Genomic DNA, 11678 nt, shown 5'->3' on the forward strand with positions numbered 1-11678 from the left:
ATCATAACATGTATCTTCTCAAATTAACTACAATAAGAAAACTGAAAAACATACAAACACATTGAAGTTAATATGCTACTGGAGACAAATGAAAATAAAAACAAAATAACCCAAAATCTATGGCATATAACCAAATCGGTTTTAGGAGTAGAATTCACAGCAATAAAGGCCTACCTCAAAAAACAAGAAATATCTGACCAACAATCTATCCTTATACCTTATGGTGCTAGAAAAAGAACAAGTTCAACCCAGTGTGAGTAGAATGAAGAAAGCAAAAGCTCAGAGCAGAAATAAATGAAATAGAGTCCAAAAAACATTACAAAAAATTAATAAAACCAAGACCTGGTTTTTTGAAAAGCTAAATAGAATTCATAAACTTATAACTACAATCATCAAGAAAAAAAGAGAGAACCCAAATGAATAAAATCAGAAATGAAAACACAGAAGTGACAACTAATACCACAGAAATACAAAGAATTATATGCCAAGAAATTGGACAATATGGAAGAAGTGGATCAATTCCTAGAAACACACAATCTTCCATGACTGAATCAAGCAGAAACAGAAAATCTAAGAGCTCTGTAACTACTACTACTAGTACAAAAAAAAAAAAAAAAAAAAAAAAAAAAAAAAGAGAGATTCAGTAACCAATAAACTCTGCCCATTATTCAATTAGATTGTTTTTGTGGGGGATGAGGGTATTGAGTTGAGTAAGTTGTTTATATATTTGGATATTAACTCCTTGTTTTAACTGTTGTTGGCAAATATCTTCTCCCATTTGGTACGTTGCCTTTTTGTTTTGTTGGTAGTTTCTTTTATTATGCAGAAGCTTTTTAGTTTGATATGGCCTCATTCATTTATTTTTGTTTTTACTTTTCTTGATGTTGGGGTCAAATTCATAAAATCCTTTCTAAGACCAAGGTTCATAAGTTTGGTACTATGTTTTCTTCTATGTCATACATTGTTTCATACCTTATTTTAGATCTTCAATCCATTTTAAGTTAATTTTTGTAAATGGGGACAAACAGTAATCTAATTTCTTTCCTTTGCATGTGGCTTTCCAATTTTTCCAACACCATATATTGAAGAAATCTTTCTTTTTCCAATGTTGGTTTCTAGCTCCTTTGTCAAAAATTAATTGCCCATAAACATGTGGTTTTATTTTTGGGCTCTTGAGTCTGTTCCTTTATAATCTGTCTGTCTCTATTTCTGCCAATACCATGCTGGTTTGAGTACTCTCACTTTGTATTACAATTTGAAGTTAATGAGTGTAATATCTTGGATTTATTCCCACTCCCCTCACGATTGCTTTGTCTATTCACACTCTTTTGTGGCTTCACACAAATCAGATACTTTTTGTTTCTATTTCTTTGAAAACTTTAATTTCATTTTGATGGGAATTGCATTAAATCTGTATATAGCTTTGGGTAATATGGACACTTTACCTAGGTAGATACTTCCAATCCATGCACTCAAAATGATTTTCACTTCTTTATGTTTTTTCCTAACTCTTTTAATAATGCTTTGTAGTTTTGTTGTATAAATCCTTCAATCCTTGTTAAGTTTATTTCTAGGTATTTCATTCTTTTTGTTTCAATATAAAATACAGAGAATCTGAAAAGGCACTTCTCCTAAGATACATACAAACAGTCAACAGATATATGAAAACATGTTCAACTTAACTAGCTATTAAAGAACTACAATTAGATATCACTCCATGCCTATGAGAATGACTATTATCAATAAGACAGGCAATAAAAAATAAAATCAATCTGCATTAAAAAAAAGAAAGAAAGAACTCTTACCTTTTATGACAACATGGATGGAACTGGAGAATATTATGCTAAGTGAAATAAGCCAGTCGGTGAAAGACAAATACCATATGATCTCACATATAAGTAGAATCTATTCAACAAAATAAACTAACAAACAAAATAAACACAGGCATGTAAACATTGAGCAGACTAAAAGTGACCAGAGGGGATGGGGAAGGAGGACAATGATGGAAAGAAGAGAAAAGGACTAGCCAAAGAACATGTATAAATGACCCATGGACATGGACAACAGTGTGGGAATGGACTGTGGGAGCAGGTGTTGGGGGTGGGATAGGTGGAGGACGACAAAGGGGGAAAAATTGAGACAACTGTAATAGAATAAACATGATTTTAAAAAATTAAATAAATCAAAAAATAAGAAGTATAAAAAAGACAGGCAATAACAAGTATTGGATAAGTTGCAGAAAGAAAAGAACTGTCATTCACTGTAAACTGGTGTAGCTACTGTGGAAGACAGTATGGAGGCTCCCCCAAAAAATGAAGAAGAGAGTTATATGAGACCCCACGATCTCTTTTCTGGATCTCTAACCCAACAATTTAAAAACAGTTATTCACAAAGAAATATGAACCCCTACGTTCATTGCAGCATTATTCACAATGACCAAGACATGGAAACAACCAAAGTTTCCCTCAGTAGAGAATCAGATATAGAATATATGGTACATATATACAATGGAATACTACTCAGCCATAAGTAAGATGAAATATTGCCTTTTGTGACAACATGGATAAATCTTGAGAATATTACGCTAATTGAGAATATTTTGTTTGAAATAAGTCAAACGAAAAATATCAAGAACCATATGATTTCACTAATATGTTGGCTATAAAACTTAAAGCAACAATTGAACAACCAAGACAAACAAGAATATGTAGATATAGACAAGAGTACGGTAGTTACCAGAAGGAGGTGAGTTAATGTCAGTAAAATATAAAGGGGTGAAACATGTGATGGTGGAATAAGATTTGACTTTGGGTGGTTAACACACAATGCAGTATGCAGATAATGTATCATAGAATTGTATACTTGAAACCTATAAAATTTTATTAAAACCATGTCACCCCAATAAACTTAATAAAGATTAAAAAGTTAGATAATGCTTTAGGATCATTATGTCTACTTTCTAAAAATAGATTAAAAATTATACCAAAATTATAAAGGAAACCACAATAATTTGTTTAAGTAAAAAAAAAAAAAGCAACTTTCAACAAAAAAATGTCTGGAACAGATGGCTTCACAGATAAATTTTACCAACCATTCAAAGCAAAATTGACATATATTTCTCAAACTATTTGCAAAAATGCAGGTAGAAGGAAGATTTCCAAACTCATTTAATAAAGTCAGCATTACTCTGACTTCAAAACAAGATAGATACCACAACAACAACAACAAAAAGGAAATTATAGGCTAATACCCATGAAGAACATAGATGCAAAAATTCTCAATAAAGTATTAGTAAACCAAATTCAACAATACATTTAAAAAATAACACATCACAATCAACTGGGATGCATTCTTGGAATGCAAGGTTGTTTCCATATCCAAAAACCCATTATTGTATTATATCACATAAACAAAATGAAGAATAAAAATTATATTATCAGATCAATAAATGCAGAAAAGCATTTGACAAAATCAAGAATCAATTTATGATAAAAACTCTCAGTGTAGTGAAAATAGTGAGAACATATGTCAACTGAGTAAAGGTCATATATGACAAACCCAGAGTTAGCACCATATACATGGTGAAAAGCTAAAGCATTTTTCATAAGATCAGGAACAAGACAAGGTTGTCCAGTTTCACCACCTTTATTTAACAGAGCATGGAAGTCCTAGCCACAACAATCACATAAGTAAAAGAAATAAAAGATGCTCAAATGGAAGCAAAAATAAAACTCTTCTTACTTTCAGATAAGATGATACTACATATATAGAACCTTAAAGAGTCAACACACATACACACACATACACACATACACATACACACACACCTGTTAGAACTGATACATTAATTCATGAAAGTAACAGAATACAAAATTAGAATTCAGAAATAAGTTGTAACTAATAACATACTCTCAGAAATAGAAATTAAGAAAACAATTCAGTTTACAATTGCATCAAAAATAGTTAAATCATCTAGAAAGAAATATAACCAAGAAGATAAGAGTCCTGCACTCAGGAAATTATAAGACATTGAAGAAAGGAATTGAAGAAGATACAAATAAATAGAAGGATATACTGTGCTCATAGATAGAATTAATACCATTAGAAGGGGATAGATTCATAAATTATATAAATGTTTAACCACCATGCTGTACACTTGAATCTAATTTATATTGAATTTCAACTGTAATTTAAAAATTAGAAAAAAATTAAAAATTTGAATGTAGAGACCTAACTTTGTAAAAGCGAATTAACATATAAAAAGGAAGAAAGAATTCCTCTTCCTTCATTAAAAAAGAATAACTTTGAGAATGAAGAGGATCAGGATATGTGAAGCATATTGTTTATTTAGAGGTGAAGACCATTGAGAAATGGCAGACACAAGAACTCTCTGTTTTCCTCTTTTCTGCCTAAAAACAATGGATAAATTTCCCACCTCTTCAGTACCAAGATGAGGAGAGTGACCCTTGTTACTGGATACAGAAAGCTGGAACTGGGATGAGTATGCAAACACAAACCTTACTAAAATAGTCCCTTTTTCCGTTAGAGTCTGTCATATATTTCCTAATCACCTTCACAATTTATCAGGCATAGAAACAAAATCCTTTTTCAGCTTTTTCTAGTCACTTCCTTATAATTTACTCACCTTGTTAAAATGGCATATAATGGTATATAAGCCCTGGGTCTAACCCATCTTGACATTTTTCACTTTTTTTTCCTGTGAAGCCCCTGCCCACGTTAAAATATAAATATCAATAAAGTGTTTATGTCTTTTCTTGTTAAAAATAATAAATACAGGAAGATTTGAAATATTTGTAAAGTTCAGGCTATAGAAAGAAAAATATATTTGTAATAGACATTTAGAAATGTTTAAAATTTAACACATTTTATATAATCTACTTTATGTTATGTTGTATCTATCTACAGTCTATCCATCTACCATCTATCTATTCCCAGTTGATACTAATAAGTTTATGAGGTTAGGTGCTGTCATAATCCCCAGTTTACATAAGATTAAGATGAGATCTACAGAGTTTAGGGAACTCCCTCTCTTACGTGTTTTGAGTTCCACATGTAAGGAGCTTGAAAGTCACCACTACATTGTACAAACAAGTAAAAAGCAGAACAGACAGAAATTCTCAACTCTTCTAAGACCTATCAAAGAGGTGAGGACACAGGGCAAAATGCTCCCAAACTGGAGAAATTAACAGGCAAATACAGAGAATCACAATCGAATCCCAAACAGACACCACAGCAGGCATCAAGGCCAGGCAGGTAAACGTGAAATGAATAAATTTCTGGAAGCTCAGTGTGGATGACTCTTATGGTTCAAAACTCTAAAGGGACCAAGTATCATAGCAGCTTCCACAATTTGGTGAGATTTATCTGTAGGAGCTAACCAATTCAACAGTAAATATCTGAGAAAAATCATGGTTCTGTCAGGCAAAGAGAAAAAGGAATTATTTTTGAAATAAAGCAAAGCACTCATTTCTTAACAAGTCCTGAACTCAGGTAAAAATAGTTAACCAGAGAGTCACCTGCTATGGTATTTTCAGAGCCTATCTCACTTAAAAGAACGTAAATACTGATCCCAGCCCACTCAAGCTAGCCTCTCTTACCTAAATGGCTAAGAAAAAACAAATAGGAATACCTGTGAAGTTTACTGTCCAGATAGTCTCCCTAAAAGACTGACACTTAAATATAGGTCCATAGAACACTTTCCCTCCCCTTACACTGCTCATCATCACATTAGTAAAGACCCGTTAACAGCAATTCTCTTACCAGACATGGCAGTAATATTAGAATTATCAGACCAAGAATTTAAGATAACTATGATTAGTATGCTATGCACACCAATGGATAAAGTAAACAGCATGTAATAGCAGGTAGAGTATGTAAATGGAGAGGGGGAAAACCTAAAAACAAACAATAAAAATATACTAAAGATTTTTTTTAAAATGCACTATAACAGCGCCAACTAAGAAAAACAGTATAGGGCATCTTCAAAAAATTAAAAATGGCCCTGTGGTGTGGCTCAGTGGATTAAGTGCTGGCCTGTGAACCAAAGGGCTGCTGTTTCAATTCCCAGTCAGGGCACATGCTTGGGTTGTGGGCCAGGTCCATGGGTGGGATTGTGAAAGAGGCAACCACACATTGATGTACTCTCCCTCTGCCTCTCTCTCTCTTCCTCTTTCTCTAAAATTAAATTAATAAAATATTTAGAAAAAATTAAAAATGGAACTTCCTTATGACCCCGTGATTCTACTTCTGGACATTTGTCCAAAGAAAAAGAAAACACTAATTTGAAAAAAATATGTTTATTGCAGTATCATTTACAATAGCCAAGATATGGAAGGAACCCATAAATATTGTATGATTTGGGGACCTTAGACCTTAAGAGGCCTTACATCTTTTGCTTTCATCATCCTATGTCCTTGAGATCACCAATATGTGCAGAAGGTTATATTATCTACTAGAGAATAAGAGACTATGGGAAAGAAACTGAGGGCACCTAGCCAGCATTCTGTACCTCCTGCTTGACTTAAGCAAAGCTGTCTTCAACTTTCTGGTCTCAGGTGAGCTATCAGATGACAGCATCAACCTACAATCCCAGGGGAGACCAGCGAAACAGCCACCCAAACTGTCAACCCATAAAAATTATCATGGGAAAGAAAAGGTCATGATGTTTCTACCACTGTTAGAGTTTCTTATAATAATACATTACTGATACAAAAAGATTACGTCCTTTCTATAATATATAATTATTTCAAATCACCATATAATTTAGTACTTAATGGTTAAGTATAGCAAATCTTCAATAAGGTGAAAAATATAAATGGTTTAATAATGTATTGAACAGATAAAGTTTAATGATAAACACTTATGAAAGAGACTGGTTATGTCATCAGCAAACACATTTCCTCTTGCTGGGTTCACAGCTAAAATACATTTCCAAGTCATAATGCATCCAAGTCGATCCATATCATTAGTTCTTTCTAGTGAAATATAAGCATAAGTGACATGTAACTTCCATGCCAAGGAGAAAATTACCTTTGCCTTACTTTCTCTCTTTCCCACTAGTTTCCACCTTGAATATCTGTAGATGTTTAAACATTTGTGGAAGATATAGTAACCGTTTGTGGAAGATATAGGTTCAAAATCTGAAAGAGTCTTAGGTCTCTGAGTTGCTAATGGAAGAAGAGTCCTCTCTACCAAAAATGACCATCACCAAAAGTCATATTGGGTTATAATGTCAAGAAGCAATGCACTGTTGCTTTGTTTATTCACTAAAATATATAGTTTATTTTTTACTGAAATATTTTATAGCCTACATAAAACATTTCAATTTGTGAACCAGGTTTCTCATATTCCATGCGGCTTATGTGGGGCTATTTTCCTTGTCTTTTGTGTTTAATGCATGACCCGGATTTGATCAGCAAAAGTCCATCAATATCCCAGACAAACTGAGTAATTCAAGTATGACACTTAACTTAAACGGAGCCAATCAGCACATTCTCTCGGGTATTTATACCAGAGTTATCTGTACAGACTTTTCCCTAGTGTTTGGATTAGAAACTAAATGAGTGTTACAAATTGAAGGGAATGACACCTATCCTTCTGTGCCTCATGAAACAATTCATTTGTTATAGCAAAGAATGAGAGAAGCATGCAAATAAAAACAGAATTTAGAGTCATGGAAAGAAAAAATATCCCTCAAAACACCTCTTGAAATTATAGTTTTGATAATGCCTGAAATCAGTCTTTCCTCTGGAATTTTAGTCAACAGATGGTTGTTTTTGTTTATTTGTTTTCTTATAGATGTAAATTAATTTGAATTGGATGTAATTCAGTAGCAGAGTCCTGACAGTGTTTATCACCTCTATTTTTGAAAATATTTTGTTGAATTTTACCTATGGAAGTAAGGAAAAAAGTATAAATTTTAGAAGACTGAAGAGTTACTATTAAGATCATATAAATGCTGATCTATAAAACCTGACTGTATCATTTCAAAATGCATACAAATACCAAATCATGATGTTGTGTGCCTTAAACTAATGCAAAGTTGTATGTTGATTATAATACAATAAAACTGGAAATAAGTGGATTGAATCAAGTAAAATTAACCAATCTAATGAGAATTTGCAAATTGTGGCTTTATAAGATAAATATTCAAATAATTTACCTATATTCTAAATCAATTTAAGTATGCAAGATTGATTGTGTTTCTATTCCATTTCACCTCAATTGACCTATATAAGTTTGTTTTAGTAATTCCATTAATTTACCAGTGTTTGCTATAAGAGTGGTCTTGTGATTTTTTTAAAAATGGGAAAGTACATTAATTCTGGCAATAAGAACTAAGAAGTTTACTAGTTTTGACAGAGGAGGCCTATTAAAATTTGCTACTAAGAATAAAATAAATGCAGAGATAATCTATCATCTTTCTCTGGATACAGTAACATATGGAAGTGATTGCTAGTACTAGACTAAACAGAAGTAGATTTCAAGATGTTAGAGCTTGTTCATAACACCATTGAGTTGCTGTTGTCTACACATTTGGAGCTGCTAGGGCCTCAGGTCTTTCTGTTTTTTGTGCATTAGTTTTGTCTTCCCTCAATTTGTTTGGCTAGTTTGAGTTAGCTTCCAACCAAGAAATTCAGGGCTTATTCCCTTGAATGTACTTCAAATATATTGTTACCATGGATAATCCAATATGATATTTTAGGTATAGATTTAAAGGTCAGCTCAAGCATTACTACAAGAAAGATTTTAAGGATACCTTTGAGATTTCAAGTGCTCTTTTTTTTTCCTCTATCTCTTTCTGAGATTGGTTATTGTAAGACTGGCTTTTCTAGGGAAAGAATTATACTATTCAACATTGTTACTGTTATACCACAAAATATAGTGAGTTAAAAAAATCACTAGTGAAATCAACATGTGCGTTTGTGTATAAGTGTTTTATTTTACTCCCATGAACCACAAGAATTCAAATGAATATAGTTATAATATACCACAGCAGAGATAAATCAAAATTAAAAATAATCAAAAGTAGAAAAGCTACTCTGAGTTATGTAAATTTTCCATATCTTATTCTAAAGATTATTTAAGGGCATAGAACAATGTAGACTGACCTTTACATGAAGGACTGCTTCAGTATCTTATAGTGAGTGGAGAGCAATGAAAATTGATATTTGAGATTCATATGCAGCATCCAGAAGCTTGTGGCAGATGCCTGATTTTATCTGCTTAGGGAATTAAGGAGTTCTGTTATTTTGGAATTGCGTAAATTTAATCTGCACGGGGGCTATAAAAAGTAAATATTGGACATCTGAACCACTATGAGAAAGAACCATCTGAGTCAATCTAATCAGAGGTAAGGGGGAAAACAAAAGCCAACCTAGTAAATATAAACCAAGAAGAAATCCCCTGAGAACATGAGAAGTGTTAGCAATGCAAGCATTTCTTCGTGGAAGTAACATATTCAAGAACCGGAAGCTGATGAAGCAGCTAGACAAGATGGCACTAAGGACAACTAAATGGAAAGCTGTAGATATTAAAAATTAAGCAAATTCTCAGATCTATATCAATGAATTAGGAGGAACTAGTCTAGTATCAGATTTATCCAAACAAGAATCATAGAGTCTTTCTGCCATTCTGCTTTTGGTATCCTACAGAATCTATGTATATTGTGCCTTTCTTTGGCCTAGGCATAATTTTCTAGGCATGAAAGTAGGCATACTTTTAAAGTAGTGAATGTAGCAAAATTCCTATATATTCAAAGGGCCTAGAGATTAAAGTGCTATTCCTTATAAAGTGCTATTCCTTCCTTTATAAGGCAAGATCTATCAAAAGGGCTCTTTCTGTACCTTAGCACTAACATTAAACAGCAAGCATGCAAGCAAAAGTTCTGAATACCTGTTTGTCAAAGGAACACTACCAGCAATACAGCTACAATTTTTTACAATAATGTAAAATTTATCTTTATGATAAGTATACACATAGATCTTGTTGTGACTTACTTGAGGACAACAGGTATAGTAGACACTACTAGTGCCCCATCTATATTCCCTTTACTCAACTCAGAGGTCAGCAGGTTGGTAGAATAACTCATCTATTGGAGAGCAACTGTCCTCTGTCCTTGTTCCCCTCACTGCTTATCCAAGGTCTCCATGAACAACACATCAGTCATGTTACAAAATTGGAGGCTACGCACTAGTCCAAAACCATGGGCTTTTTCTCACAAAGATTGATTAAACAAATGCCTGTAAAATGCTGAAGGCTGATTAAACTACTGCTAATATTCAGTATTTGTACATCAGAGCCCCAATGACACTTCCTTCCAGTACCATTGTTCAAGAAAACTTGCCAGTCACTGTATGGCAAGTTAACTTCATATGCTTTCTTTGCACTGGAGAGCATAAAATTATCCTTACTGGGATTAACTTATCTTTTGAACATGGATTGCCTACCTGGACCGTGGTACCTCAGCTTCTCAACCTATTGAGGATTCTAACCATGCCAGAAACTCTCACACTAAACCAGAAATTCAATGACTACTAATTAAAATGTGAAAATTTGGCCATATCTCTTTTATAGTTTAACTTTCCAAAAACTCAGAAAAAAAAATCAGACAACACACTATACCCATTTTTTTTTCAAAATGCTGTTATCAAGAAATACTGAAACAGTCTTCAAACAAGAAAAAGCTACATTGCAATATAAGATTTTAGTGTAATATATATCAGGTTAATAAAACGTGAAAAATGTGCCCTGACCGGTATGGCTCAGTTGGTTGGGTAATGTCTCCTAAAGCAAAACGTCGCTGGTTTGATTCCCCATCAGGGCACATGCCTGGGTTGCAGGTTCAGTCCCCAGTCAAGGACATAAGAGAGGCAACCAATCAGTGTCACTCTCTGATCTCTACTGATATTTCTCTCCCTTTCTTTCTCCCTCCCTCCCCATCTTCCTAAAAATAAATAAAATATTTTTAAAAAATTAAAAAATGCTCTTTATAAATAAATACTTCAACCATCTGAAATGTGTAAGTGAAGTTGAGTTGAGTTTTGTTTTTTACCTTTCCCTAGTAATCAATTTGTGATTATATTACTAATTAGTCTATGAAAATTGTTTTTCCCAGTAACTGTAATAAAATTAGACGACATTCTTAACCCTACTAAAATAGCTTTCATTGTTTGTAATTTTGATCGGAATCTTGTTAAACAAATAAATGATAATCTGATTTTTATTATGACCAAAATGCTACATATTCTCACTTCTGAAGATTTTTGAAACCCTAAATTGGTCCAGATAGTGTCAAATTTAAGACATTTATTTTTAATTCAGTAATATATATTATCTTTGTTTTATTTACTTTCAATTTTAAACCAAGTTATATACACAAGTGGCACTAAGCTAAGAAGTCAAGTTCATAATTCACACAAGATAATATTTATAATATCATTTGAAATGTTTAATTTTCAAAAGGAAAAATACAATGGGCAGAAATAGTGTTTACCATAAATAGTGTTAGAACAACTGCATATTCACATACCAAAAAAAAAGAGAGAATCTGGACACAGATTGTACACCCTTCATGATAATTAGCCCAAAATTGATCACAACCTAAATATAAAACACAAAACTCTAAAACTCCTAGAAGGTAACATAGGAGAAAAGCT

Source organism: Pteronotus mesoamericanus, unplaced genomic scaffold (assembly GCF_021234165.1).
Source record: "Pteronotus mesoamericanus isolate MK-2021 breed Mesoamerican mustached bat unplaced genomic scaffold, CSHL_Meso_final contig_82, whole genome shotgun sequence".
In the NCBI taxonomy this organism is placed as follows: domain Eukaryota; kingdom Metazoa; phylum Chordata; class Mammalia; order Chiroptera; family Mormoopidae; genus Pteronotus; species Pteronotus mesoamericanus.